The sequence below is a fragment of the Dermacentor variabilis genome, chromosome 2 (assembly GCF_050947875.1).
Source record: "Dermacentor variabilis isolate Ectoservices chromosome 2, ASM5094787v1, whole genome shotgun sequence".
In the NCBI taxonomy this organism is placed as follows: domain Eukaryota; kingdom Metazoa; phylum Arthropoda; class Arachnida; order Ixodida; family Ixodidae; genus Dermacentor; species Dermacentor variabilis.
The window spans coordinates 9736276-9742297 of NC_134569.1; the positions used below are offsets into that span (position 1 = coordinate 9736276).

The 6022-nt window shown below is 42.9% G+C and overlaps 1 long non-coding RNA gene across 1 annotated transcript; it reads left to right on the plus strand.

Annotated features, from left to right (window-relative positions):
- The first annotated feature begins 524 nt into the window (after positions 1 to 524).
- LOC142570808 (uncharacterized) lies at positions 525 to 5480 on the plus strand. Its single transcript, XR_012825687.1, has 3 exons — positions 525 to 928; positions 2021 to 2122; positions 5266 to 5480. It is a non-coding gene; the product is annotated as an uncharacterized LOC142570808 (long non-coding RNA).
- The last annotated feature ends 542 nt before the right edge of the window (positions 5481 to 6022 follow it).

Consider the following 6022-nt stretch of genomic DNA (forward strand, 5'->3'; position numbering starts at 1 on the left):
CAGTGGCTATGGTGTTGGGCTGCTGAGCACGAGGTCGCGGGATCGAATCCCGGCCACGGCGGCCGCATTTCGATGGGGGCGAAATGCGAAAACACCCGTGTGCTTAGATTTGGTGCACGTTAAAGAACCCCAGGTGGTCAAAATTTCCGGAGTCCTCCACTACGGCGTACCTCATGATCAGAAAGTGGTTTTGGCACGTAAAGCCCCAAATATTATTATCGGAATTTCTGATCGGTGGGTCTCGCAGCTATCGCGGCTTCCCGTACACCGTCCGCCATCACAAGCAAACGGAGCTGCACATGCTGCGCGCTGATTGTCTCGTGTTCGCCGGCAAAAGTTCCCACATAGTTGGTCTGATATTTCTTGTGCGCCCGCGAAGAGCGGGCGCACAAGAAAATGGCGGCCGCGCTAGCAGACAACGTGGTTGTCCTCACCCTAAACGGAGAGCGGGTGCGCGCGCATCTAGGCACCCTAGTGACGGTTATGCCCGGTAAAATTACTGAATGTTATATTGAGCTGGGCCACGTGGCGTTTGTGTGAGCGGTGAGAGTGCTCGTTGCAGTTACACGGTAATTGAATCATATTTTGGAAGTGCCTCAACAAACTGTGATCCGTATCGTGTCCATTAACCATCAGGAAACCTCCGGACTCGTGTAACGCCATTAGTTCGCCTTATGTTTCCTGTGATACGCCGGTGTCTTACGTGTACTACAGCGCCCGTCCGAGCTGCCTTTGTTCTCGCCTGTCCGCGTTCGCTCGTGAAATTCCTGGTACTGTGGCTTAGAATTATGGTGCGTGGAAGAGTTTGTTGAAAGTTGGGCTTTTGTGCGGTGGTGTTCATCGGCAATTCGACAGTGTTCGCGCTGGAAAGAGCGTCGTCGCGTGGTGCCTGCGAGACGAAGGAGCGCTTGCTGTTCACATCTTGAAGGTAAGCAGGTCTGACGCTTGCGCGCATTCTCGCAGCTTATGGTTCATGTAGTAAACTTTGTGCAACGACAACAGAGCACTTTCGGAGCGTATGTTGCCCATGTTGTTCTGCCCATTTATCAAACCATTTCACGATGGGAGTTTCCGTGAAAATTATTATTTCTTACCGCTTGCTTTCTGCAGTGATGTGCTACCACCGCTGATTGTTGAAACTTAATAGGCAAATATTTACGTAAACGCTGAAAGTTCCTGTTTACTCGGTAGTTTCCCGGCAAGAAATTCTTCCGTGGATATTATTTCTGCAAATTACGTGTGTAATGCATGTAGGTGTGTCGTGGGCATCGCGAGTTCGAACGCGACTGCGGTGTTTTGACAGTGGAGCACATATTTGCATGTGTGAAGATTATTTTATTGATACAGTTCAGTTTGAAGCCCAGCTTCGCGAGAACCTGTCTGCATTGTTTCTGTTCTTCGTCGTGCTCGCGTATTTCTCTTCTATATTGCACGCAAATATAGACCGATATTACAACAGCGAAATTTATTTTTAATTGATGCATGTCAATAAGGCACTCGTTTTCATTAATATTTTCATCTGAAGAACAGGATGTCAGCTCCTGCGATTGTTGTCATAATATGTGGGTTGTAGAACTGCGTAAATAAGGGCTGCGATTTTGTTGCGATGCTTTCCGTTCGATGTTTGCCTCTATTGTAGCCCACCGTCCACGGCTGGCTGTACTAGTCAATAACGATGGCGGAATGTCAGTCCGACCACTGAGGAAAAGGAGTAGCATCGAAAAAGGCATCGCTACAAAATCGCGGCCTAGGTTTTAGACCGTTCATAATCGATTCTTTTGATTCACTACATATTTAGGTTTTGGTGATAATTTCCTAGGTAGTCTGGTGTTAGCTGCTGGTGTTATTCCCGCCTGAATTTTACAATATAACAATGTAAGCACATGAGATATAACTACGAGGCATCTGTAAAACAAGCACAGATTTATGTGTGTCTCTTTCTTTCAATTCCACATGACACTGTAAATCACATGTTTAAAGCTTCACATCACAATAAATTAAACCTTTCTTACTGTTGAAGGTTATGCGGATTCTGGAGTCAAGCCTGCGACCTGTAGGAACCTGCTGCACTGCTACATATTGGATCGCACAACGATGCACTTGACCTGCATGCTTTTACAAGGTGCGTAAAAAACTGTCGCTGCACTTAGTTGTAGGATATGCTTGTGCAATATGCAATCATTTTTTGTGTGTGCCATTTCCAGGATTTCTAGTAGCAGATCACTTGCACAATATCTTTTATTTATCCGAGGAGCCCTCAGTTGAAGCACTGTAACTAAATTTGGTTCTTCTGATACAAATATAAACAAAGCTGGAGTGACTATGCAATATATTCTCTATACAGACTATATTATTCGAGCCAGGTTGCTTTTTTAGAAACATCATTGAGGAGCATGAGGGTGTCTATGCGCCACCCGAGAGAAACAGAAGGCTGTGGTTACCTGAATTATTATGTAGTCACTTCTCGCACTAGTACCTGCACACCTAAATTCTTCCCGTTTCTCGGTCACAATTATGTATTGCATACCATAATTCATCTCCTAAAAATACCCCCATCATGACAATAAAGTTTGCTGCTCATTAGGTAGCTGCCAAATTCCTAGTCACAGTATGAGTGCTCAATTTTTCAAGCAAACAAGCCATTAACCTTTTAATGTGGCAAGTTCAATGTGTGTCCCAAGAGCTTGTCGGCTTCAGGGTGGAAGCCGGTCTCTTTTATATGTAACAGAAATTTCACTCGTTGATAATGTGGTATAGAATGCCGCTGAATCATAAAAGTCAGCGCAGTAAAGTAGTTGCAAGCCCACCATGGTAGCACAGCTGAAAGCGGAGCATTCTCTGTTGCATTGCATTTTTTTCTCCATTTCGCTGCACTTGTTCATTTGACAAGACAAAGCTGGTCCTATGCCGTCATCTATCTCAAATGTGGAGAACCTTTTTTACCTTCTCTTCTTTATTGCTTATCTGCCTAATACACAAGCTTCCAGGGACATGCAAACAATGCGGAGTACTGCCTAGAACTTATGCATGCATCTGTGGTTTGTGGTACCATACGCTCACCACCTTAGATTTTCATTATGTTACATGGAGGCTTGCTTCACGCTCGAGCCACACTGCACTTGGTGCAATTTTGAAACAGCCACTTTTTGACATAGTGTAATTATTTGTTGCACTCTCACTGAATCGATATTTTCTACTGTGAATAATGCGCTCGCGGTGATTGTACGAAAAGGTTTTAACCACCTAAAGACACGGTTTAGGCAGAAAGTCTGCTAAGTAATGCTGTCACACAAAAGTTGTATAACAATGCGCTATGTCGCAAGATCCATACATAACTAAATTTCTGGCTTTCAAGCCCTAGCTTTTCAACATAATTGTGTGTGCAGCAAACATCTTGCTTTTTAACCACTATTCTTGTGGTGACAGACTTTTGTCTGTTTAAAATAAGCGTTCCAATCAGTCTTACTATGTCTGGTTAATTCCAATGGATTCTTGACTGTTGCTGTAACGGTGGCGGCTTCAAGGCCAACTAGATCTCCCAGCCTCAGCTGAAAGCATGGACACAGTGGTTGTTTCTTTTGATGATTGTTGTACGTGTGACTTGGCAGTTTGGGTTTCAACTTGTACTGCTTTTGATTGTGGTGGGTTAGAGATGAAATGAGAGCTCCTGGCATGTTCTGCACTGCACAATGCGATCCTTTGGCTGGAATCCTGTATCTTAGTTTGTCTTGGACTGCTGTCTGATTTGTTGAGCTGTTGGCCGGATTCTTATGGATACAAAGCTGTATACTGGGCTAGGCAATCATGCCATTGTGCTTATTAGCACCACAAGATATACACAATAATATTGTCAGGCATGCTGAGGCATGTGGGCTGGCGGTATGTAGCACACTAGGGAAAGCACACCAATGATGGCATGGCATGGTAAAGCTTTTCGCTTGCACCACTGTGGCGTTATCAGATTAAGGTAGCAACAATGATATCTAGGCTTCCAGTTCCTGCACTTGCAATGCAGATACTAGAGTATGCTATTCGCTGGTAGTGGAAGTTTGCAAAGCATTGATTACATACTAAGCTAGCCCGCCTCCCTTGCGTGCCAGCATCTCGCCCGCCTGTTAAACACCACCGCTGAATCTAATAGCAGCATGCAGTTGCAGTATATCAACGCAACTGAAAACTCGTAAAGGATACAGCATTGATGGAAGGTATTGCTTAATACAAATGTCGATCGCCTCCCACATTTTGCTCTACGACGAGCACGTGATGAAGTATAATGAAGTTCGTCTTAGATTAAACAGCATGCAGTTGCAGGATATCAACGCAACTGAAAACTCTTAAAGGATACAGCATTGATGGAAGGTATTGCTTAATGCAAATGTCGATCGCCTCCCACATTTTGCTCTATGACGAGCACGTGATGAAGTATAATGCAGTTCGTCTTAGATTAAACACCAGTTAACTGATCATTTTTCTGTTTAGAAAGCATAAGATTGCAATAATGTATTCACATGAAGTTTATTGATAGTGTGTCCAATTTTGATAAAGCCTAAACAACTCGCCACGCAAATAACACCTTTTCATGCTTGTGAAGCAGATGCTGCTACCATTCAGTTTGCTGTAGGTACACATGCACAGCATGTTTGCCCGCCACCTTTTGTGGCACGCTGAAGTCAGTAAAGTGTTGTGCTAAACGTTCAGTAGAATGCACACCTGCAGCCTGTAACTGACAATAAAAATGGGTAAGAACTACAAAAACTGAAAATGTGAAAAATGTACAGGATATTGTAATGCCTTTCAATTTGGCATTAGAATGTGTGCGCCACTAACGTTTAACCACAGCACCTTATGGCATAGACAGTAGTGTTGCTCGATGGGAGGCCTGTGACATTAGCAAGCTTTCCTGGTAAATATTAGCAAGTTATTGCTCACGGCATAGGGAGGGCCTCAACTTTGGGAACCTCGATGCTTGAGGTAGCACACAAAGGTTTATTGGCCAGTTGCCCACTCCTAAAGTTCATGTAATACTTAGCAGCTGCTGCAATAATGTTTAAAATAATTTGTGAGCAGTTTTATACCTGAGTGGAATGGCAGATAACAGCGCTCAAACAACAATTAGTTAAAAGCTTGTTCGTTGCCCTGATCTTTATATGTGCTATTTCTGACTGCTGCAAGTTTCTTAGCTGTGTGCATACAGGCCAAGCTGTTCTTGCTTATATGAATATTTTTGAATAAGTGAAAAATATTTCCTTTTGTTTTGTTTTTCAGGTGCCCTGTGAGCTCTCATCCAAGCACCGCATTTCAGAGGTCTGCTGTGAGCAGACGTGGCAAATTGAAGTAACATACAGATAGTCCAATAAACTGCTCGTAATTTCAGACAAACCTTTACAAAGTACAGTGAAAACTTTCTTTTAAAAGTACAAACACCAATACAGCCTGATCTTTCCATCCAAACATTACATTATATATTAGTAAGCAAGACATAACTAGAACAGCAGTAGCACTGCAGTGAGAAACGTACAATGGTATTCCAAGTGTTACACTGAAATATTCTATGAAGTCTAATTAGTTTGTAATTTTAGAACAAGTTAGCATAAATTTCTGTGCCATAGCAGTGTTCTAATCTGTATGCTGCATCTTCTAGGGAACAGTAAGCTTGCAATCTTCATCTATGTATGTCTACATAAAATACAGGATTTAACCACTGGGGCCACATAAAGGATGAATAAAGGTGGAACACACGAAGGAAACATAAAAGCAGTGGCCAAATTTCAACATGGAGGAAACATAAAGGACGGTAACATAAAGGATACACAAAGGAAAGACACATAAAGGAAACATAAAAGCAGTGGCCAAATTTCAACATGGAGGAAACATAAAGTACGGTAACATAAGGGATACATAAAGTGAAGCCACATGAAGGAAACATAAAGGCAGTGGCCAAATTTCAACATGGAGGAAACATAAAGGACGTTTCCTCATGTGACCTCAAGGAAACATACAGTAAACATAAAGGACATAACCA